We start from the raw sequence: 24,561 nt of genomic DNA, 5'->3' as shown, positions 1-24,561 counted from the left end.
TTTTAAATTGGGTTCCCACAGCGTTTGCAACACAGTACGAGAGAACGTTCTCGCAAGGGAACGTACTTGGTTACTTACGTTACCTCGGTTCCCTTAGAGATAAGGGAACGATTACTGTGTTGCCCTGCCGTGTAATTTCGCTCACATCAGGTACCTCGTTTCAGTCGATTAAACCTGTCTTTATGGCGAGCGCCCTTAAATTTATACACTTCAGTCACGTGTATTTTGATGCGTTCAAGGCTGGCAGGGCGCCAAGCACTCCTATTGGACCGCTCGCCTCCGCTGACTCGCCATAGGTTTGAGCAGTTGCCGCAGCACATCCAATCAGCTCATTCAGTCGAGCTATGATGCTCTCGCTGTGCAGCTGCAATGCATTTTAAAATAAGGCTAAAATCTTCTCGAGAAAAGGAGTTTTCCCACAGCGTTTGCAATGCAGTACTCGTTCCCTTATCTCTAAGGGAACCGAGGTTACGTAAGTAACCAAGTATGTTTTCAGAATGCGGCTTTAGTGACGTTTTAACATACACTGTAAAAAAAAATCCTAATTTTACAGAAAATAACTGTGATTTTTTGACGATCATTTTCTTTCATTTTAAATTGTACTCAAAACACTGTAAAATTACAAATAATATCTGTAAAATAAATATTCAGCTGTTATTTTAGGTATTGTGACATTAATGACAAATTACAGTAATTCACATTTTTTATACAGAAAATTGATTGTATTTTTCATACAGTATTTTTTCTGTTTTCTTAAATTACATAAAAATGTATGTAAAATTACAAATATAATCTGTAATTAAACAGTAAAAGAACAGTTAAATGATAAAATGGTCAAATGACTGTCAGCTCCCCCCAAAAACTGTAAAACATCCTAAATTAAATAAACTGAAAAACACTGTTATTTTACAGGTATTTCCTGAATAATCACGATCATATACCTTCATTGTAAAAAAAATCTTAAAAAAAGGGTCAAATGATTGGCAGCTGCGGCTGCCAAACAAAAACCATAAAATTAAAGTAAAACATCCTAAATTAAATAAAGCGTAAAAAACTTTAAAAGAAATTTGATGTCACCATGATTGAGAATAGTGTCTGCTTTAGTTGGGCTCATGACCCTTATGTTTTTTACTTTTGTTTTTCTCTTGCTGCTTTAACTGTGTATTTGATGCACATTTGTTATAACAATAAATGCAGGATAAAATATCAGATGATCTTGGTCATTAATTGATGATGTTATAGTCATCTTATGATGATCTGATTCGCTGATATGTCAGTCAAATCTCTGAATATAATTACATAATATGTAGATGGAATTTAGCTTTATACAAAGTCTTAAATTAATGTCAATTTTTCTCATGACCGTTTAAATATTGTGGCATCAGTATTATAACAATCTGAATTAAAAAAATATATATATTATACAGAAAAAGTTTTGAGCTGGTTAATTTTTTTTTGTAGTATAGAGACATCAAGAATCAACATATGAATCTCAGCAATGGTGACAACCAACAAAGCCTTTTTGTGACTTTATAGTAGTTCAGATTTTTTTTTCATTGTCACCATTGTTGCGATTCATACACTGATTCTTGATGTCTGAGTGAGTCTATATGATCCTGTCAAAACATTTTCTGTATAATGACTTCATAAAATCTGAGTATCACAGCACCGAATGATCTTCTATAGCAGTTTTGTCATGCAAAATGAACAACTACACTGTAAAAAAAAAAGTGTAATTTTACAGGTAATTGTCTGTATTTTTTTTACAGAATTTTACCGTTTTGTCATTATACAGCAAATATCTGTAAAATAAAAGGCATTTGCTGTAATTTAAAGGTCCATTGTTAAATTTACAGGTAATTGCTTGTATTTTGGTTTTACAGCAATTTTACGTTTTTTAAAAGGAACTTGTCTGTATTTTTACAGAGTTATGTGTAATTTTACAGAAATTATTAAGTAATATTTTACAGATTTTTTCTGTGAAATTAGAAAACAAAGAAAAGAAGGTATAACTGCGGAAATCAGCATCTATTCAATATGTTTTCCTTACAGATTATTAAGCATGTGGGGGCTAAAGTGAGTTTTTTTTAAGGTTAAATAAAAGTATTTGTACCATAGACTGTGATTTGTACATACAGTACCCTACATAGACTACAGTAGGCCTGAATTTTTTTTTATTTCACATTTTATTTTATACTCATTTTGATCATTATTTCATTGTCTTATTCTCCCATAATTTCATGTATATTTTATGAATATTTTTCCAAATCTCCGTTGCTTCACATTCAGGGCTTTGTGTGTTTGTGTGTGTGTGTGTGTGTGTGTGTGTGTTTGTTTGAGTGCGCGCGCGCGATGACGCAGATTCAAATTCATATCCGCTGTTTACTCCCGCCCACAACGGTTAACATTAGCTGATCAGTCGAGTTTGGGCAAGCGGGAGATTTGAATTCAGTCTACTCTCGTGAAGTGGAATGTGAGCAGTGTTGCCAGATGTACGATAATTATCGTATTTGTACGATAATTTTGACCTCTGTACGATGTACGATCAATAATGGAAAAAATCCTATAATGTACGATAATTTCAGAACTGTGTGACACTTCAAATGATGGTCGTTGTAATAGGACTTCTCATTGATCCAGCCGTGGATACTACGTCTACCGGGGGAAGAACCTGTAGAGAGAGGGAGCGAGAGACCTTGCGTGTGTGTGCTAGTGTGCCTCACGAAGCGCAATGTAAGGACCCAACCAATCAATTGCGGGCGGGCTTTTATCCCGAATCAGAACCGAACACCCCCCCCCCCCCCCCCCCCCCCCCCGTTGGAGATTTCTTGACTCCCAGAAATGACTTTGTGCAGGTTGGGATTGTTCTGTTGGTTAATAGGTACAACGACAACCTTTCTTAAGGAGCCAGACGCGACAGCCATCCATAACTCTTGATAACTTTTTATTGCCTCAACACAAGTACCGTAACACACTCAATATATGTTCCACACATTTCCTATGCATTCCAATGCTACCGTAAAGAACCTAATACTACATCCCCCTTTCAAAATAAGGCTCCTTCTCTTTTCATCTTTTTTTTAGGGGAGCTAAGTAAACTCTAAATAAGGAAACAGTTATCTTCTCTAAATAATAATTCTGTAAAATTTTACATTACCACAATGCTCTTTTTTTTTTTTTATACACAACCAAATGACAGCAAAACGTTCCATAACTTTTTCTCTCTATACTAGAAGGATGGGGTAGACTACCCAAAACCTTCAACTGAGTGTGGGGATTATTCTGCCCCATTGACCACTCAGTATTTATCCGGGGTATCTCTAACTACATTCAAAGTCCTTTAGATACCCAGGAGGAACTCTAACCCTGGAAGGATAACGTCTTGAACATTGTGAAGACTGTTGGCAGACCTTCTGAATTTCTGGCGTGACAGTTGAACTTGCAGAGAGTGGAGATGCACTTATCTCTGTTGGGTCTGGAAGATCAGAAGATGTCACAGGAGCTTTTGAAGTTGGTGAGAGGTGAAATCTGTTTCTCCTCAATGTACCTTTGGGTGTTTCTACAAGGTAAGATCTGGGTGTGCCAGCAGTAGACACAACAGTACCCCTTTCCTTAGTGTCTTTGACCCAGACATGTTCACCTGGTTGCAAATGCGTCATGTCATGTGCTTTGTGTCTTGAGTCGAAATTTTGTTTCTGTTTACGCCTGTATGTCAGCTCTTTCTTTTGCAGCATGTCCCAATCTGCACACTTTGGAGTGAGCTGAGACGGAATCATAGGAACTAATGTCCTTATTTTCCTCCCCATGAGGAGCTCGGCAGGACTGTATCCATTAGCAAGAGGAGATGCCCGGTACGCCATAAGTGCAATGTATGGATCACTTGACTTTTTGAGGAGGTTCTTGATTGTCCTCACAGCTCGCTCCGCTTCTCCGTTGCTTTGTGGAAAATGAGGACTCGACGTTACATGGTTGAAACCCCAGTCCTGTGAAAACACTCTGAAACACTCCGAAGCAAATTGTGGCCCATTGTCCGAGCGCACTACCTCTGGGACTCCATGACGTGCAAAAATGGATTTAAAGTGCTCAACCCATGCTTCAGAAGTCGTCGACGTCAGTTTGGTAACTTCAAAGAACCTAGAGAAGTAGTCCACAATGACCAAGTACTGCTTGTTGTCTTTTTGAAACAGATCTGCTCCTACTGTGGACCACGGCCTGGATGGAAATTCAGTAGGCAACATTGTTTCTCTGAGATTTGTTCTCTCACGTGCACATGTGTCACAGTTCTCAATCATTTTTGTTAGCTCTTTACTGAGCCCCGGCCACCAAACTGACTGTTTAGCTCTCTCCCTGCACTTTGTAACACCAAGGTGTCCTTCATGTAGTTTCCTCAGTATCTCAGCTCGGAGGGAAGTTGGAATTACAATCCTGATTCCATTCAATAATAGACCGTTTTGCACAGAAAGTTCTCCTGAGAATGACAAGTAAGGCTGGAAAGCTCTGTCAATGGAGAATTTGTCTGGCCATCCTTCCACACAGTATTTCTTTAACTGCTGAAGTATGGAATCACTGTCTTGGTGTTCTTGTATCTCTCTTAGTCTTTTTTCTGTAGCTGGTAAACTTGCCATGACAGAATCAGCATACAAATTGACGTCTTCTTCAGAAAGCCCTTCTGCCACACTGCTTATGGGAGCTCTAGACAACACATCAGCTGTTGCAATATTTTTGCCAGCCACATGCGATATGGTATATGAGAACCTCAAAAGACGCATACGAAGCCGCTGAATACGTGGAGGAAGTTCATCCAACTTCTTTGAGCTAAACAGAGGAACTAGGGGTTTGTGATCTGTCTCGATGTGGAAATTTTTTCCAATGAGAAACTCAGCAAACCTCTCACAGGCCCATGTGGAGGCCAGCGCCTCCTTTTCAATTTGCGCGTATCGCTGCTCCGTACTACTGAGAGACTTTGAAGCATATGCCACAGGTTTCCATACGTTGTATGTTTGCTTCTGAAGGAGAACAGCTTCCAGCCCATATGAAGAGGCATCTGCAGAAACAACTGTATCTTTGTTTGTGTCATACAGTGCCAAACCTGGAGGTGTTGTCAGTTCCTCTTTGATTTTCTCAAAGGCCTCCTGCTGTTTTGACCCCCAGACCCACATGTTGGACTTTCTCAGTAAATCCCTGAGTGGTTGTGTTTTGTCAGTCATAAATGGTAAGAATTTACCAAGGTGGTTGACCATTCCCAAAAACCGTCTCATTTCACTTACATTACGTGGTTGTGTCATGGCTTTTATTGCTTCCACCTTCTCTGGGTCTGCACTCACCCCTGACGCCTCGATGATTTGTCCAAGAAATTTGATTTTCTTTTTGGAGAACTCACATTTCTCATTGAGTGTGACTCCTGATTCTTGAAGTCTCGAGAGCGCCTTCCGCAGCCTCTCGTCGTGTTCACTCTGTGTTGATCCCCAAACGAGTACATCATCCATTTGACATACAACTCCTTCCAGTCCCTCCAGAATTCTTGACATGCGTTTTTGGAAGTGCTCTGGCGCAGAGGAGATTCCGAAGCATAGGCGGTTATAACAGTATCGGCCAAATGGAGTTATAAAGGTGGTGAGTAAAGACGATTCCTTTGAAAGTGGAATCTGCCAAAACCCAGAATTGGCGTCAAGCTTAGAAAACACTTTGGCACCTGCAAGTTGTCCTAATGTGTTCTCTACAGAAGGGAGAGGATGTTTTTCCCTCATAACTGACTTATTCAGTTCAGTGAGATCTGTGCAAATTCTCACTTTCCCTGTCCGCTTGGGCACCACGACCATGGGAGCACACCATTCCGTTGGCTCTTCCACCTTTGAAATTACCCCAAGCTGTTCCATTCTGTACAATTCTTCCTTCACTTTTGGTAGAAGAGGGAGGGAAATGCGCCTAGGTGTTGAAAGAGAGAAGGGTTTTGCACCTGGAATCAGCACAATGCTGTACTCACCCTCCATTTTGCCTAAACCACTGAAGAGTTTTGGAAACTCCCTTTCCACTCTATCCTTTGTGATTAAGCTGACCTCATCCAGCCTGGCTACCAGCTGAAGTGCTGCGACTGCTGGTCGGCCTAGCAATGGCATGTGCAAACCTTCAACAACATAAATGTCCTGTTTTGTACATTTATTGTGCTTGCTGAGGGTCGCTGTGAATTTCCCTTTTACCTTCAGTGACATTCCACCCGGCCCCTGAAGAATTTTTCCCGGATGTTTCAGCTTGTTGAACTGGCCTTGATTATACAGCGTCATAGGAACAACTGTAACATCAGCTCCAGTGTCAATTTTGAACACTGCTTCCAAATTGTCAATTTTAATGTCAGTCATCCATGGGCTTCCTTCCACATTAGCCGTTACAGTGCCCAGGAATACAATTTCCTCATTGATCCCCTCAGTTGGCGTGGCTATACTCACCTCGTATACTTTCTTTGATTTGCACACCCTAGCATAATGTCCCTTTTTATGACAACGATTGCATATTGCATCTCTCGCTGGGCATTGCTGCAGATTATGGCCCTTTGTGTCTCCGCATCTTGTGCACAATGACCCCTTTTTAGGTCTTTCCTGAGGTGTTTTCTTTGCCAAATGTCCATATTGTGACTTCAATGGTTTAGACTTCATATAACTGTTCTGTTTAGCTTGCACACTATCCAACTGTTCACTTGAAATTTCCCCTTTGAAGTTTGACTTGAGTAATTCTTGTTGTTTTTTTACCTGCTCACTCTGTCAAACTCGTACGACGGCTTTCTCAAGTGTAAGTTCAGGGTCCAGTTGCAACTGTTCTGACAACCTTTTGTCAGTCAGACCCACGACGAGTCTATCTCTCACCATCTCATCGTGCAAATCTCCATAACCGCAGTGCTCGGCTAGACAATGCAGTTCCGTTATGAAGCGATCCACAGACTCACCCACTTCTTGCTGCCGCTGATTAAATTTAGCCCTCTCAAAAATCACGTTCCTGCGAGCTACAAAGTGATCGTTCAGTCTATTCTTTACTACTTCGTAGTCACTCGCTTCTTCAGGACTTAAATGCAGGGAAGTTAATATGTCTTCAGCTTCCTCACCCATCATGTAGATCAAGGCATTCACCTGATTTTCATCAGCCTGCGTCTCCAATCCTGACGCAACACGAAATCTTTCGAAACGTTTTATCCATTTCAACCAGTCCTCCGCTTTAAACGTGAATTTTTCCGGCGGAGAAACTTGAAACTGATTCATGATGGTGCCGTTAACTTGTCCAGTTAATCGCTAACCCGAAACTGAAACTAACTTCACAACTTGTTAATTCACGAACGAGCCGTTATTTCTGCACTTCTGACACCATGTTCTGTTGGTTAATAGGTACAACGACAACCTTTCTTAAGGAGCCAGACGCGACAGCCATCCATAACTCTTGATAACTTTTTATTGCCTCAACACAAGTACCGTAACACACTCAATATATGTTCCACACATTTCCTATGCATTCCAATGCTACCGTAAAGAACCTAATACTACAGGGATGTCTGTCATTTTCATGTCGTTGACTCGTGTACGATAATTTTCTTCCAAATACGATAATTTTGAGCTTCTGGTACGATACTTGGACATTTCCAATCTGGCAACACTGATTGTGAGATCAACAGTGGTTCAAAGCAATCGTATTCGTCAAGAGCAGCCGTGAGCAGGAGCTCTGTTTTTAGTCAGTCCGTTTGGATTCTTCGGAAATAAACGCCCTTTTCAGTGAGCCTTGTTCGTCACAGCGAGCGGACATCATGCCAACCGATCACCGGCTGAGGTAAGAGTCTCATTATACTAAGTTACATGTGAACGATATTTTATATTACATTTGTGTTAAGTTTACAGTTTTCAAGCTAACGTTAGCATTTTTAAATGATGTTCAGTTAACTGGCGAGAGCTGGAGGGCAAAACACTAAAAATGTAGCATCATGCGTCTTTACATTTTCCATCTGTTTTAAGAAAGATCTGTTGAACCACACCTCAAAAGACCTAAAACAAGCTTTCGTAGACTTGTTATACATATCAAAGTCCGTTTAATTGTATATAAAATCTTCATTAATACGCGATACTATCTGTAAGTAAATCAATCTCTTAAATGGCGGGACATTTTGAAACACTGCCTGGAAGCTGAAAACGCTTCTCTTAAAAAATATCCTTGGTTTTAATTATAGTAAAATTATAGTAACCACGTTTTTGGCGGATTTTTATTACTATTTTAATAACCACAGTTATACTACAAATAGGCCTACCATGTTTGTTTGTTTGTTTGTTTGTTTTTTTCTTTGTGGTTAAACCATAGTTAATTTTCGTAAGGGTTGACGTGGCTATCAAGACTGTTAAGAAAACGAATTCAGTAAATACTGTAACTTACTTGATACAGGAAAGCACATGAGACTAGAATATGAACACAACATGATAAATTGCATATTCTGGCTGCATCTGCTTGCCAACACGTAACGTTAGCTATAGAATGCATACATGTGCATATATTAGGCTTATAAAATAAAAGTTGATAGAATGTTTGTGTTCTGATGAAGAAATGAACTTATCTACATTTTGGATGAACTGGGTTCATCATAGTAGCCTTTTTCATAGGATACTTTTGATCATTGGTTATGAAAATTGCATTGATCCAGATGAACAGAAAGTTAACTTACACCCCTAGGTGTCTCAGCTCAAACCTTCACTATTAGCCTTTCCTGCTCAGCTTCCAGATCATAGTCAGTTGAGGTTTTGCATTGTCCCAGTGGAACATATTCTGACATGTGTAAATGTAATACTGAGTTGTTATTTATTTTTTTATTTTTTTGTGATGTCAGGTCAAGTGGAAAGCAGAATGATCATGGCAAACAAGGTATGGGAAGAAGTAATTTAAAATATTGTTATGGCTGAGTCATCTGATTCCATATGATTGCACTAAAAGTGGCAGAACATTTAATTTGTTTTATACTGTATTTTCCCATGTGAATATTCATTTGATCCTTGTGAGGCCACTGGAGCTGCACAATGTTTTACTACAGTAAGACCTTAGATTCCACCCATCTATTTATTTATTTATTTATTTTTTTGTAGTGTAACTAGGCTCTGTCATTTAGAAACATGACTTTTCCTATCACTTAATGACACATATCTCTACCTTTCATTCCAGCCAGAGGATCTGATGGTTGCTGCTCGCATCTCAGCCTACCTGATGGAAAATTCTTGCTGGATGAATGACCTTCACCTTCAACTCAACCTTGCCAAGACAGACCTGCTTATGGTTTCAGCCAAACCATCCTTGCTGTGTGATCCTGCTGATTTGCCTTATACAACACCAGAAAGATCCGGCCCTTCCTATCGGAGCCACACAACTCCTTGTCTAAGCTCTTGTTCTATCCAGACTGGACTATTGTAATGCTCTCCTGGCAGGCCTTCCAGCATCAGTCAAACCTCTGCAACTGATCCACATGCTGCAGCAAGACCTAAACTCACTGCTTCAGATCTATGTGTCTCCAGAAGCTTGTGTTCTGCAAGTGAACGGCGCCTTGTGGTGCCATCATCCCAAAGAGACACAAAATCACTTTCACTGACCTTTCCCTGGACTGTTCCCTGCTGGTGGGATGACCGGCCCAACTCAACACATTTTCAAGAAACTGCTAAAGATCCATCTTTTCATAAACACTTGACCCAATAATACTAAATCTTTGTTTTAATAAAAAAAAAAAAATTGTGCACTGTGCTACACTAACTGGGACTTGTCACTGCACTTGTTGCTTCTATTGTTCTCTTAATATAAATATAAAGTCTTTTAATGTGGATATTTTTACATGTTCTAAATGATATACTAAGCCTGTATTTCCTATCATTCACGTATATTGATGTTCAGTGTTTGTTTAATGAGTAATACTGTAAATGTGCAGGTATTCCGTACTTGTACGTTTAGTTAATTTAACAGAAATTGACTGTACATTTGCTATTATTAAGTGCTTAATTAGAGATTGGTCAAAGTTGTGAAACTGGATCTGCAAAAAAAAATAAAAACTGTAAATATACAAACTTTGTATTTGAATTTATGGACTTATTACATTTTTATACATAACTTCATAGTTATTTTACACAGAAAAACTATATATTAAAAGATAATTACTGTAGATAGACAGAGCATTATTATAAAATAACTTTATAAAACCCTAAATTTACAGTTTAACCTTAAAGTTAAATGTTCTTATGTAATTTGACATAATTTATCCGTTTTTCCACGGTTTAATAAGCCATTATTAACAGTAATGTACTGTAATTTAATTAATTTTGACCGTAAAGTCAATTCTGTATTTTTACGGTTTTTGCCTGTAATTTTGTGAAACGGTAATTTGCTGTAATTTAACAGAACCCGTCTGGAAACTTTGCTGCCAGAGATTTACCGTTTTTTTACGGGATTTTTTTTTACAGTGTAATATTTAACGACTTCATCTGATATTACACTTCAGGTGGTATTAATAAAGCAAGTAACTACTACATGATGACTATTATCAGTAAAAAGTGACCAATATCATCTGATTTAAGTTTCTCTTGGATTCCTATCATAACAAATATGCATCAGAGACACTCAGTTAAAGCAACCAGATAAATACTCATGTTAAAAGCTAAAAGGTCAAGAGCCCAACTAAAGCAAACACTGATCTCCATCATGGTGACCTCAAACTTTATTCTTTTCAATAAAACTTCAACTTCTAAACCTCTGTTAATTCTCAAATATGAAGATTTCTGTAAAAGTATTTTGCACTTATTTAAATTAGGATATTTTACATTAATTTTACGGTTTTTGTATGGCAGCCATTGACCGTTTTTTTATGGGATTCTTTTACAATGAAGGTGTTTGATCGTAATAATTAATGAAATAGCTGTAAAATAACAGTGTTTTTCTGTAAAACATTTAAGGAAAATTTTTGTAAAAGTTTTTTGCACTTCATTTAAATTAGGATATTTAACTTTATTTTTACGGTTTTTGTTTGGCAGCCGTAGCTGACAGTCATTGACCGTTTTTTTTACGATTTTATTTTTTACAGTGTAGACCCGCCCTGGGGTGCGTTTCCCGAAAGCATCGTTGGCCAACTATGGTCGCAAGTTCATCGCAATGTCCATTGAACTCTATTGGTAACGACGGAACTTGCGACCATAGTTGGCCAACGATGCTTTCGGGAAACGCACCCCTGATCGAGTTCACAGCAAGTTGTACACATCCGCCATTGCTGCACTGACGAGAATGTCTCCCAAGCGTTGTAGGTGTTGTTAGGCTGGATGTATTAATCCACACAGCTCTCTCAATTTGCTCCCGAAATCTGATGCAGCCGCTGAAGACGAGGTGGAATTATTTTTTTTTCAAAGAAAATGCTCCCTCAACTCTTCTGCTCCCTCAACTGTTGGGTAATTTGAGCTAAAACTTCAAATACACACTCTGTGGACATCAGAGACTTATTTTACATCTTGTGAAAAGGGGCATAATTGGTCCCTTTTAAAGGAAACATACAACCTGTAGCCTACCGATTTACTGCGAATGTGAAATTGTAATTTTGAGTGCCACTTTGACGAAAAGAGGCAGAGAAAATTGTTAAACATTGAGCCTCATGGCTGTAAATAAAAACAGTCATATTAGTATCTAATTTGGCTTCTGGTGACAAACTATTTACTGAAATAATTGTTGCAGCATGTCATAAAAGCTGCAGACAGAGCTAACGTGTATTTAATATCCTAAAGATAGAAGCTAAAGATAGCTTCTCCAGACCTTCGGGATCGCGAGCATGTGCTGGATTCAAGGGGGTGGTTAAAAAAAACAAAACTCTTTTGTGCACTGTTTCACAATCATTTCCACATGGTCAGTCTTTCTTACACGGGGGCGATTCTAGGCATGTTGGTGTATAAGAAAGAAACTTGCGATACTGTGTGAATAATATCCTCGAAGTCTCTCTGGTTTCAAGTTTCTAACAACGGAAATCATTGATCTCAAAGAAGAAGTCTTGTTTAACACAGACAGGCACAGTTCTGTACTTGTGGTCTTTGACACATGTTCCCAGCTGCTGTCTGACTACTAGTCCAACTAAAGTGCGTCAGAAATACACTTCAGATGTGAACAGAGTAAAATGATATGCTACTCACCCAAAAGAAGTTTCCATTTTAGCTCCATGTTAGGAAACAGTTAATAGCAGCTTTTTAATTCTTGAACTATTTTTATGATATATTAAATTCCTACAGAAAATCTCCAGCAGAATGTCCTGAAAGTCTTAAGCTCTTTCAAAGGATATTTCTAGCCTGTTATTTGTTCCACTACGTTCTGCTGTATTCCTGCTCGTGTCAAGAGAGGTGCTGTTCTCTCTTTGCTGCTGTTCTGACTTTTCTGATTCGGTCTGTGATTCCCAGCCCTAAAGCTCTTCAAAACCCACCCAAAACATCCACTACCGAAAGACTGTGATAGAATTCTATAGTCATGACAAACAAGGTTTATAAGGACCATTTACTTTCTTAAAACGAAATAAAATTATAAAAAAAATAATAATTTTCCCTTCCATGAGAACAATACAACAGGAAAACTGATTAATGGCAAGTAAAAGAAAATGGTAGAAACCATTAATATATGTCAAATATTTGCAAACGGCAGTCAAGAAATTAACAGACTTTAACCCTTAGAAACACATGCATCATTTACAATGTCAACACCAAAAACAAGGCAAAGCCCAGTATGAGCAAAATTAGTCCAACAAGCAAAGTTTTTGGGTTGACAGTGACACGTTCTTACACCATAACAGACAAAATTGCATTTGTGGTCCAAAAAAATTAATTACAATAATAATAATGCGCTGACCATTGTGTTGCGCTTTAACTTCAAACAGAACTACAGTACGTCTTGAAGTACACATTGTAAATATAATGCTTCTGGGATTGTCAAGTGCAGTCTGGACGGTCTAAAAGTTGCAGATGTCCTCAGGCCTCATGTTTATATAAAAAAATATAAACATAAGAATCACTGCGACGCCGAACGTCGCTGCGCCTTGCGTCATTGCGTTCAAGGCGCTTCCGCGAGCCCGCAAGAGCTGCTACAGCTAGCCTATAGCTTGAAGCTAAAAATGGATCGCTTTGTTGGACAAAAGAGGAGCAGAGAGGATGCCAGGGGGAAACTGGACAGAAGTAGGGCAATCAAAAGGTGGTGAGAGTATAGTAATTATGGAAGCTTGTTTCCGCCACAGAGTAAAGCATTTTAAAAGGGAATTGCAACTTTTTATCTCACAATTGCGAGTTTACATCTCGCAACTCTGTCTTTATTTCTCAGAATTGCGAGATATAAAGTCAGAATTGCGTGAAATAAAGTCGCATTTGCGTGTTATTAAGTCAGAATTGCGAGATATAAAGTCAGAATTCAGATTTTTTTTTCGCAATTGCGACTTTATATCATGCAATTCTGACTTTATAACACATAATTGCGAGTTTATATTATAGTTTATAGTTTATATATTTTTTTCCCTTAGAATTGGACTTTATATCTCACAATTGTGAGTTTATATCATGCAATTCTGACTTTATAACACATAATTGCGAGTTTATATCTCGCAATTCTGACATCTTTTCTCAGAATTGTGAGATATAAACTCACAATTGTGAGATATAAAGTCCAATTCTAAGGGGAAAAAAATTACTTTTTTTTTTTTACCTCAGAATATATCTCACAATTCTGACTTTATAACACCCAATTGCGATTTTATTTCTCAGAACTGCAACTTTATATCTCGCAATTGCAACTTTATTTCTCAGAATTGCGACTTTATATCTCACAATTCTGAGGAAAAAAGTCACAATTCTGACTTGATATATTGCAATTGTGAGAAAAAAAAGTCAGAATTGTGAGATAAAAAGTCGCAATTATTATTATTTATTTATTATTCAGTGGCGGAAACAAGCTTCCATAGAGAATAGATACTATTTTTTAAATATGTTTTCTGTCATGGGTGTGGCTATGGCAATTAAAGTTCAAGCAAATGTGTTTGCAAACTGCAATTGATAATTAATTAAAAACAAAGTATTTGATATGCTGTGTTGCTTTTGTTGTTTAGTAGCAGTAATATGCAGTTATTAGCCGTGTCTACTGTTTTTTCTGTTGGTTTTCATGAGACCCCCCTTGTATTGACCAGGACCCCCCATTGCCCAAAAATACATACATTAATACATTTTAAAATAAACTCATGAGTACACAAACAGACAACACTATATGTTGCTAACATCATGTGTTATTTAATATCCCCCAGTCTCTCAGATCAAAACATTTATGTATTGTAAAGCCGTCATAAATGAACCAGCTCTACTGTTTAAAACCCAACTACAGTTTCACTTTCATTTTTCAGACTTCTTGAGGATTATTTTAAGGCTGTTTGAAACAGTTTTTGTGACAATCATTTCAAGATATCCCTCAACGCAATAAAACATTGATTATTTTAAAAGAAGCTGCAATTTGCATGATATAAAAGTAAGACCCTCCAGTTGCACAAAAAACAACAAAGAGAAGCCGAAGACAGAAGCACCCTAAATATTTTATTAATTTAATGGAGTGATTTCAGCTGTTCCCATGACAGATCTATTACTCCATCTCCAGTTACAGATGTGACGCATTCGCAGCACCTTAACAATGTATAAATCTCATATAACTTTGATCATAACTCAGCAAATTAGACAGTTATAGACCAATGTTATAAGAATGAAGAACTTTTCAAGGACTTCAAAGCTCAAACGTATGAATATTATCCAATTTAAATGTTATTTTTTTTGATGTGATGACCAAATAACATTTCTTTGTTCATCCTTCAAAGTTTGTCCTCAATTGTAAAACTAAATGTTTCACGATGTATGAAAACTAACCCTTGGTGAAAAACAAACACTAATTTTAAAACGAAAAAAGACATTAAATAACCACTATAACCGGTAGATGGCGGCAGAGGACCACTAATTGGCTCATTAGCCATTTCCACTCACTAATATAGTTTTTTCACGGTTTGCTTTCGATTTTTAGTTTTAGTTTTGAGAGATACCCTGCAGATTCTCACTACCAGTAACTTAAACACCTGCGATTGTTCATTATTTTCAACAGAAATGTCTGCTATTGGCCACAATATTTAACGCTTCAAAATCACATTTGCAGACACATTGACAGGAACATAACAACCAGATCGCTTTTCTCTTTTATTAAACAATTATAAATTATGCTTTACACAACTATTACATAATTCGTTAATCCTGCAGTAAAAATGCATTACTTTGCACTGAACCGACCAGGCTGCCGCCATACCCTGTGCAATGCTCTCACTGAACAGACGGATGGAAAGCAATCTGAAGATCTTCCGACTGGAAAGGTTGAACTGAAGAAAGTGACTTGTGTTCAGCAGTTTGTCCATCAGCACTGTGACTCTCCGGTGCTGTTGTCACTCCGCAGAGGTTTCTATGAAAGACAAAGGAAGAATGAAGAAGCTGAAGCCACAAACACAGCATTCACTCACTAAAGCCCAAAATACACTTTTTTTTACATGTACACTAGCGTATGCGTACGGTTGAATGCATAGCCTTACAAAGTATCCTCCGTTTGATAGGGTGCGTAACGCAGGTGGTCAACAATTGCTCTAGAAAGTTTCATCTTTGTTCAGTGTCTGCTCTGTTTTTCTCCAGAAGTTATGACCAATAAAAATACCTTTGTATTCTTTTAAGGCGAGACGATTTTTCATGAAGTGGTCAGTTTTGAGATTTTGGGCTAGTTTACTCCTTCAATTTGTGTTCTTTTAAGCTGCTATTAAGAAAACGTTGAAAATATACATTGAGATGTTTATTTTATTACATTTTGTTTACTTGCGGCAGGAAAGTTTCTCCTGAATTTACCAGGAAGTCAGCATTCCAGCGCGACTCGCCGCGAGCCATACTTTGTTGAGGGGAGGGCCATGACTTTTTATTCTTTGTTGAGGGGAGGGTCTTGTCTTTTTATTCTTTGGGGGGGGGGGGGGGGGGGGGGGTTTGGGGGGTCACCCAACTTTTCTATTCATGAATACAGCTAAATGTCAAAGTGGCTTGTTTGGTGCATATTTTTCCATGTACGTAGCTCCATGTAGCTCTCTCAGTCTCGGCCCCCCATCGCTATCAGATGGGTCTGACCCAACAAAAGTTCAGTTTGGCCTTGTTTGACAGTGCACACGTGTGCTTCAGGCGTATGCGCTCAGAAAAAGTGAATTATGTCAGAACTGAACACCAATGAAATGTTTACCCGGCAAAGCTTTAAAGCACAAGCAAATAATGAACTTTTGTGATTGCGATATAAGTGCAGTGTCCTGTGAGTGTAACTCTACATGTGAAGTGAATGTACATCGAGTTTTACAGTTTCCATGCTTATTGTGTTTCCACAACAATGTTAGTGAGTAAATCTACTGAAATGGCCACCGTAACAGTGGAGTGTGATGTGTAAGATGCGAAAGCAGAGGTTAAGTCGTTTGTCATGGTTGTAAAGAACAACAACAATGGCTATCTGAACATCTTTGCAAAACAAGCGCAAACCAGTACAGAAGTAATCAATGAATGATCAGGGAGGGTCATGCCATTTTTCACAATTATTTTGGAGGGTCATAGAAAAATGCATTGCTGGCGAAGGGAGGGTCAAGTCTATTTTGACTATAGATCTCAAAACTCCTCTGGTAGCCCCTTAAAGGGGTGGTATAATGCCCTTTCACAAGATGTAAAATAAGTCTCTGATGTCCCCAGAGAGTGTATGTGAAGTTTTAGCTAAAAATACGCCACAGATATTTGTATATAGCATGTTAAAATTGTCACTTTTTGAGGGTGAGCAAAAATGCACCGTTTTTGTGTGTCCCTTTAAATGCAAATGAGCTGCTGCTCCCGGCACAGGGGGCGGAGCTTCAAGAGCTTGTGTCCTTTTAAAGGGGGGGGTACAATGGTGTTTCATGTATTCAGAGTTGTTTACAGTGTTAAAGAGATAGATTCTCATGCTAAACATGGGCAAAGTTTTAAAAAAATATTTTGGACGAATAACGGAGAATTTCTATGCTGAAAATCTTACTTCCGGGTTGGTACAAGTTTCGGCTGTTTTTTTTTAGATCGTGGATCTAATGACGTAGATAAGAGTGGAACTCCTTATATGAGCATTTCTCTCGGAAAAGCTCGCCCGCGCGCACGTCGACTAGAGGAGAGCGAGACCGCGCACATCAACGCGCTTCAACAGGAAATCATCGGCAGCGCTGCATAGGATTTGTTCAAGAATGTCTCCAAAAAAGTGTGTATTTGGATGTGAGGGAAAGCTTACCGTGTTCAGTTTTCCAAAGAACCCAGTGTTACAGGAACAGTGGATGCAGTTTGTTTTTCCGGGGCAGCAACGGAGTGTAGGAAGTGCGGTTGTGTGTTCTGGTCGTTTCAGTGACGAATGTTTTATTAACAAGGCCCAGGTCGACGCTGGATTTGCAAATCGTTTGCTATTAAAACGTGGAGCGGTCCCAGTGATAAAAGACCCCATTCATGTAAGTACAACTGGATCAGATTTCTGTCTTTTGCTGGAAATCAAGCACTACCGCCTGACTCTATAGCTCCGCCTCCAGGACCTCGGCTTTTTCCGGAGAGAATCGGAAAGCTGTATTTTTCTTTTCTAAATATAATAAAACTAAACACTTTTTTGAGATATTAAGGATGCACTACTACTCTATAGGTACTCAAGATTAACATGAGATTAGGTGAAACTGTGCATGTTATGTACCCTTTAACTCACACACATACACACAGACACACCCCAGCAAACATTGGTCCGACGGCAACGTCGTGTCCCTGGCCAAAAATAGTCGCGGTATGACGGCATAAATCGGTAAAAATATGTAACACAGAACATTTCCTAAAAATGCATTCAGATACATTTGTACATGTCTACAGTTCTCTGGGATTGCATGTATAATTGTTATTTTGACTTTTAGCTACGTGTAGTTCAATATATAGTGTATTGGGTGAGAGGACGTCACCTGGCGACGTCTTTTACACGTGCATTTATAGTCCATCATGACCCTCCATCATGAAATCCTTGTGAAATATGCAAAAGCTGTGCTTAATCCTTGCATGGTTAATACTGCAAAAATTAATTTAATTGCCCAAGTAGTTTTTAAGAGGTTGTGAAGACGTCCACTGATGTCTTTTACACGTCTAGTCAAGCAAGACAGAAAAAAAACAGGAATTATCTTTATGAAATACACGAATTGTATACAAAGTAAATATATTTACTTTATCTTGTTTAAATAAATTATAATCACACAGTTCCTATGTGGTTAAGTGAATGCAAAGCCTCTGCATTCTAGTCATTATTTCAACCTGTAGCCTACCTGATACGTTGTGTGTTTTTTTTATGGAATGTATGCATATACATGTAAAACAGAAATATATCTGGTCACCATTTATGTCTGAGTTTGATGTAATTGCCAAAACTGTGCTGCCAAGATGTAACAAAAGATCTCCCGACATTACCAAATCCCGCGATAGGTTAGATTATCTCACGAGATGTTAACGCGTTTTCCCCATAGACTCACTCCGGAGAACACTGAAGTTTGAACAACCACGGAGAGAGGAGGAATTGAGGCCCATATTATTAGAAATCTACTGTTGGGTACGTACATTTTGTATTATTAGATTCACGTGCTAGAGTTTTACTTGTTTGACATGAATGAACCGAAAGAAATGATGCCCACATTGTCAACTGAAATTGGCTAACTGAGTTTGGCTAAAATTAGCTAGTAGGCTAAAAGTTACTTTGAACTTATACAACGGTATACCATAGTATAAAGTATGTTTAATGATACAGTCAAAGTTATTACTGTAAATTATTAATGTAGCCTTTTGAGAGTTTCTTTCAGAAAGTAAATTATCTGAAGTAGAATGAAATTAGCTGGATTTGAACATGTATGTTTTCAGTAACTGCTTTAAAAATATTTTGTAATTTTAGAATTGCTAAACATGTCTTTTCAGGGGACATCACAGCCCACCTGTCTTTATCAGAAATGTCCTGTTCACTTTCTCACTGTTACACACCTAGTTAAGGGTCTTTCTCAAGGGCACCACAGTGGTATTGAAGAGGCAGGGGACAAATGCTGTTTTGAATTTAGCTGAAGACCATAAAAATATTTTGAAAATAAGTGCATGTCATTTACCTCAAATTTTAAATTTTCATTTATTTTAAAAAGAAATATATTCTCTTCCCTTAGATGCTGTGAAGAGGTGGAGCCCACATGCTACAGACTCTGAAATTGATGCAGCAATGGCAGAACACCTGAAACACGCTCCAGGAAGAGCTGGGGGTGGTGGATACAAAAATGAGCCAAACAAGGTGTTTAAGGGATAGTTCACCCAAAAATGAAAATTGTCATCATTTACTCAACCTCATGTTTCAAACCTGTATTCTATGCTAAACACAAAGATATTTAGAAGAATGTTTGTAACCAAGCAGATGTCGCTTCCCATTAATAATCATTTTTTCTCCAATAATGGTAGTCAATGGTTGCTCTATTTGCTTGGTTACAAACATTCTTCAAAATATCTTCTTTTGTGTTCAGCAGAAGAAAGAAACTCATACAGGTTTGGAATTTGGTGAGTAAATTACATAATTTTCATTTTTGGGTGAACTATCTTTATATAATAATTCAGTATTTTGCTATTGGTATTTAGTTTGGTTAACAAATCGAGAGCTTAGAATTATAAGGTTCTATCTCTGTTTATTGTAGTTTATTGAGGATCAAAGTTTTTAAACTCGGTTTATGTTTTGTGAGATGGAACCTTTTATTTTATTAATAACTACTAACAAAATATTTTTTTTACAAAAATAACACCACACAGGCATTAATAAACACCTAATGGATCAGATTGTCAAAAACTCAATTTCGACCAAAAGTGGAGATAGAACCTTATAATTCTAAGCTCACGAAATGTTAAACATATAAAAAATAAAGAGAAATTTTGGCTGTTCAAGATCAATAAAATGTTGTGCTTAATCAGAACATGCTTCTTTTTTGCTTATGTCCACAAATAATGTGTTATTGTTTTTGATGTACACGTGATTAAAACGTTTTATTGACGTTCAGGTCTGACTGGACCAATTTTGGACCTTTTTAGAACCTTTGTCAAGATGTGTAGGCTAAACCTCAAGACTTGATTGTCTTTCACGATGTTACACAATAGGTGTGTGATTATTTTATATGCAGGCTTATACACTTAAATTATGCAGCAACACATTTAAACACATATGACGACGCATTTAGACGTCCAGGGACGCGCAAAGAGACGTGGAATTCACGGCCAGAAAAGACGTCGGTTCAACTTCCATTTTGGAACTATTTTTCAACCATGACGGGACGTCTCGGACGGACGTCTTTTCAACGGTCATTAAACGTCCAAATGTTTGCTGGGACTGAAAACTTCAAAAACTGTTAGCCTTTAATGTTCAAACCGGAGTCAGACAATGATGGAGAGAATCAAGAAGAAGGGACAACATGTAAAAGCAACAGGATGTTTCTGAATGGTTAGATGATGAATTTATGTTGCTTATGTGTAGTTATCTTTAAGTCATTGATTAGCATATTCTGTCTTGATAATCGATAAATCGTGTTCAGGGGGCGGGGTTTATGTAAATTCTAGGGTTGGTGATGTCACTAACCCGGGAGGAATGTGGTGTAGTCTCTACCAGCCGTTTGTTGTAGTCCTTAAAAAGTGATTTCTATAAAAGCAAATATCTCCCTTTGCTTTGAACTTTGAGTGTTGTAACTTTGCAGATGTTGTTTATGCTCAAACAGCAACATTACACACTAACTAAAGTTAGAAAAGTCAAATCATAATCAACCACCCCTTTAAATAAAAAACAAACAGTCCCATAATAGCAGCTTTTTAAGTCTTTATGATATAAAGTCCTAAAGAAAATCTCCTGCAGAATGTCCTGAAAGTCTTAAGCTCTTTCAAAGGTTATCTCTAGCCTGTTATTTGTTCCAGTGATTTTTAAAATGAATTTCCACTACGTTCTGCTGTACTCCTGCTCGTGTCAAGAGAGATGCTTGTTCTGACTCTTCTGACTCGGTCTGCGATTCCCAGCCCTAAAGCTCTTCAAAACCCACCCAAAACATTCACTACCCAAAGAATGTGATAGAATTCTATAGTCATGACAATAAGGACTATATAAGGACCATTTACTTTCTTAAAACTTAATAAAATTCCCTGCCATGAGAACAATACAACAAGAAAACTGATCAAAACATGGCAAGTGAAGTAAAAGAAAATGAGAAAATATGACAGAAATGTTTTTAACAAAACAGGTAGAAACTATAAAAATGTGTCAAATATTTGCAAACGGCGGTCAAGAAATTAACAGACTTTATCCCTTGGAAACACACATGAATATTTACAATGTCAACAGTAAAAACAAGGCAAAGCCCAGTAAAAGTGATCAGAATAAGCAAAATTAGTGCAACAAGCAAAGTTTGTAAAGCTTACATAAATAAATAAATCCATTCTGAAAATCGGCAGAAGTTTGAGTTTCGAAAGCTATTGAGAAGACTTACAAATGAGCTGATTTGTCCTTCTCACACGACTTCTAAGTTTTTACCAATATAAACACATTTCACTCAGGGTAATAACTCTGGTCATTACAGTCTTTACATTCCTGTGAAATGGAGGCAGAAACGAGAAAAAACTGATTATGTAGCACTAAAAAAATCAGACTTATTTCTCAGTAAAGATGTTTATGGTTTGATCATCAGCATAATAACAGCACAGAGTGATTTCAATAAAATACGTCTTTTTAATACATTTTAAAATAAACTCATGAAATATTAGCACACAAACAGACAACACTATAAATTGTTAATATCATGTATTATTTAATAACCCCAGTCTCTAAGATCAGATCATTTATGTATTGTAAAGCCGTCATAAATGAACCCGCTCTACTGTTTAAAACCCAACTACAGTTTCACATTCATTTTTCAGACTTTTTAAGAGTCATTTTAAGGCTGTTTAAAACTGTTTTTGTGACATAATCATTTCAAAATCTCCCTCAACGCAATAAAACATTGATTATTTTAAAGAAGCTACAATTTGCATGATATAAAAGTAAGACCCTCCAGTTGCACAAAAAAATAACAAAGAGAAGCCGAAGACAGAAGCACCCTAAATATTTTATTAATGTATAAATCTCATATAACTTTGATCATAACCCAGCAAATTAGAAAGTTATAGACCAATGTTATGAGAATGAAGAACTTTTCAATGACTTTTCAAGGACTTCAAAGCTCAAAAGTATGAATATTATCCAATTTAAATGTTATTTTTTTAATGTGATGATCAAATAACATTTCTTTGTTCATCCTTCAAAAAGATTGTCCTCGATTGAAAAACGAAATGTTTCACGATGTAGGAAAACTAAAACCTTGGTGAAAAACAAACACTAATTTTAAAACGAAAAAAGACATTAAATAACCACTATAACCGGTAGATGGCGGCAGAGGACCACTAATTGGCTCATTAGCCATTTCCACTCACTAATATATTTTTTTCACAGTTTGCTTTTGATTTTTAGTTTTAGACATTACAGTGTAAAACTTGCGCTAAACAAACTCATTCAGCGTTTTGAGAGATACCCTGCAGATTCTCACTACCAGTAACTTAAACACCTGCGATTGTTCATTATCTTCAACAGAAATGTCTGCTATTGGCCACAATATTTAACACTTCAAAATCACATTGAAAATAGACACATTTGCAGCACCATTGACAGGAATATAACAACCAGATTGCTTTTCTCTTTTATTAAACAATTATACAATTCGTTAATCCTGCAGTAAAAATGTATCACTTAGCGCTGAACTGACCAGGTCGCCGCCATACCCTGTGCAATGCTCTCACTGAACAGACGGATGGAAAGCAATCTGAAGATCTTCCGACTGGAAAGGTTGAACTGAAGCTTAGTGAAAAGTCTTGGTTTGTCGTTGAAAGTGACTTGTGTTCAGCAGTTTGTCCATCAGCACTGTGACTCTCCGGTGCTGTTGTCGCTCCGCAGAGGTTTCTGTGAAAGACAAAGGAAGAATGAAGAAGCTGAAGCCACAAACACTGCATTAAAACACTCAAACACACTCACTAAAGCCCAAAATATACTTACCTTTTTTACACGTACACTAGCATATACGTACAGTTGAATGCGTAGCCTTCAATTTTGATAGGGTGCGTAAACGCAGGCAGTCAACAATTGCTCTAGAAAGTTTCATCTTTGTTCAGTGTCTGCGCTATTTTTTTTCCCGAAGTTATGACCGATAAAAAAAAAGCCTTTGTATTCTTTTAAGGCGAGACACGGCAGGCAAAAACATCTTTCATGCAGTGCTCAGTTTTGAGATTTTGCACTCATTTACTCCTTCAATATGTGTTCTTTCAAGCTGCTATGAAGAAAACGTTGAAAATATGCATTAAGATGTTTATTTTATTACATTTTGTTTACTTGCGGCAGTGAGTTTCTCCCGAATTTACCAGGAAGTTTGCATTACAACGTGACACACCGAGCTCCGTCTGTTCACTGAAGTCTGTCATGACCGGTGTCGCTGTAAAGCTCCGAGTCTCCTGCACAACGCTATCCCAAATATGGGCATTTCCTTTCTATCAGTAACCAATCGTGAATGTCCAAAGGGGGATTTAAAGCGAAATCTCATTTAGAGCGATTTAAATCTTTAAATGCCGTTTTCTCAAAATGAGTTTTTTTGTCATTGTCCAGTAGAAACATCTCAGCCTGTGTACACCAAACTCTCCAGTTATACACTTAGCAGTGTTCTGAAGATATGTTCAGAGGGATTTGTTAATAAATCATTCCTGACCTGATTTATGTGACATTTTAATTAAAAAAATATGGCGAAAATCAATTTTTTTAAGGCTATGGACAGTATATTTAGATTTCCTAGGTAATGAAAGCATATATCCTGAAATCCCTCTGAATTTTATTTTCATCTTGTGAGTAAACAAAATGAAAAAAGAATTTTGCACATGGCTTTATCATATGTTCAGATCTATCTACCGAAAATATATGCAAAATTGCGCATATCTAATGAGATAATGCATCATTTGCATAATAAACATACACATTTCAAAAACTTGTAATACATTTTTTTTATATACTTGTGTAAGTAATCAACTGAGGAAGTTTCATGGTGATATCTGTTATTTAAAAAATGTACCCTATTCACCTTAAACTAAAGTTACGGCTCTCTCACACAAGCGGTTGTCAACGCGAGCGCCTCTTGTTGTTCTGTCTCTTTAGTTTCGTTTTCTACTGTGAAACAACGGTCCGAGACAATGCTGCTATCTTGTGGAACAACTGATTAGTGTGTAAAACACATTCAGTGCGCATGTGCAACCTTACAAAAATCAGGCGGCGCACATACTCCATACTGGTGACGAAATCTGCATCACGTAAACTGTACGCGGACCCTCGCATACGGGTAAAAACTCAAGTATACTTTGGGCTTGA

The 24,561-nt window shown here is 37.6% G+C and overlaps 1 protein-coding gene and 1 long non-coding RNA gene across 2 annotated transcripts in view; one reads left to right on the top strand and one right to left on the bottom strand.

The window, feature by feature from the left end:
• Nucleotides 1-24,561, bottom strand: part of LOC307154468 (adhesion G protein-coupled receptor E5-like) — a 110,292-nt gene that overhangs the window by 24,816 nt on the left and 60,915 nt on the right. The window lies entirely within an intron of this gene.
• On the top strand, nt 7,741-9,457 carry LOC307154562. The gene is made up of 3 exons (XR_013820381.1): nt 7,741-7,806; nt 8,849-8,883; nt 9,178-9,457. It is a non-coding gene; the product is annotated as an uncharacterized lncRNA (long non-coding RNA).

This window comes from Squalius cephalus, assembly GCF_949319135.1.
Source record: "Squalius cephalus genome assembly, chromosome: 2".
Classification (NCBI taxonomy): Eukaryota; Metazoa; Chordata; class Actinopteri; order Cypriniformes; family Leuciscidae; genus Squalius; species Squalius cephalus.
The sequence above is the reverse complement of the archived record's forward strand: the minus strand, read 5'-3'. Positions and strand labels throughout refer to the sequence as shown.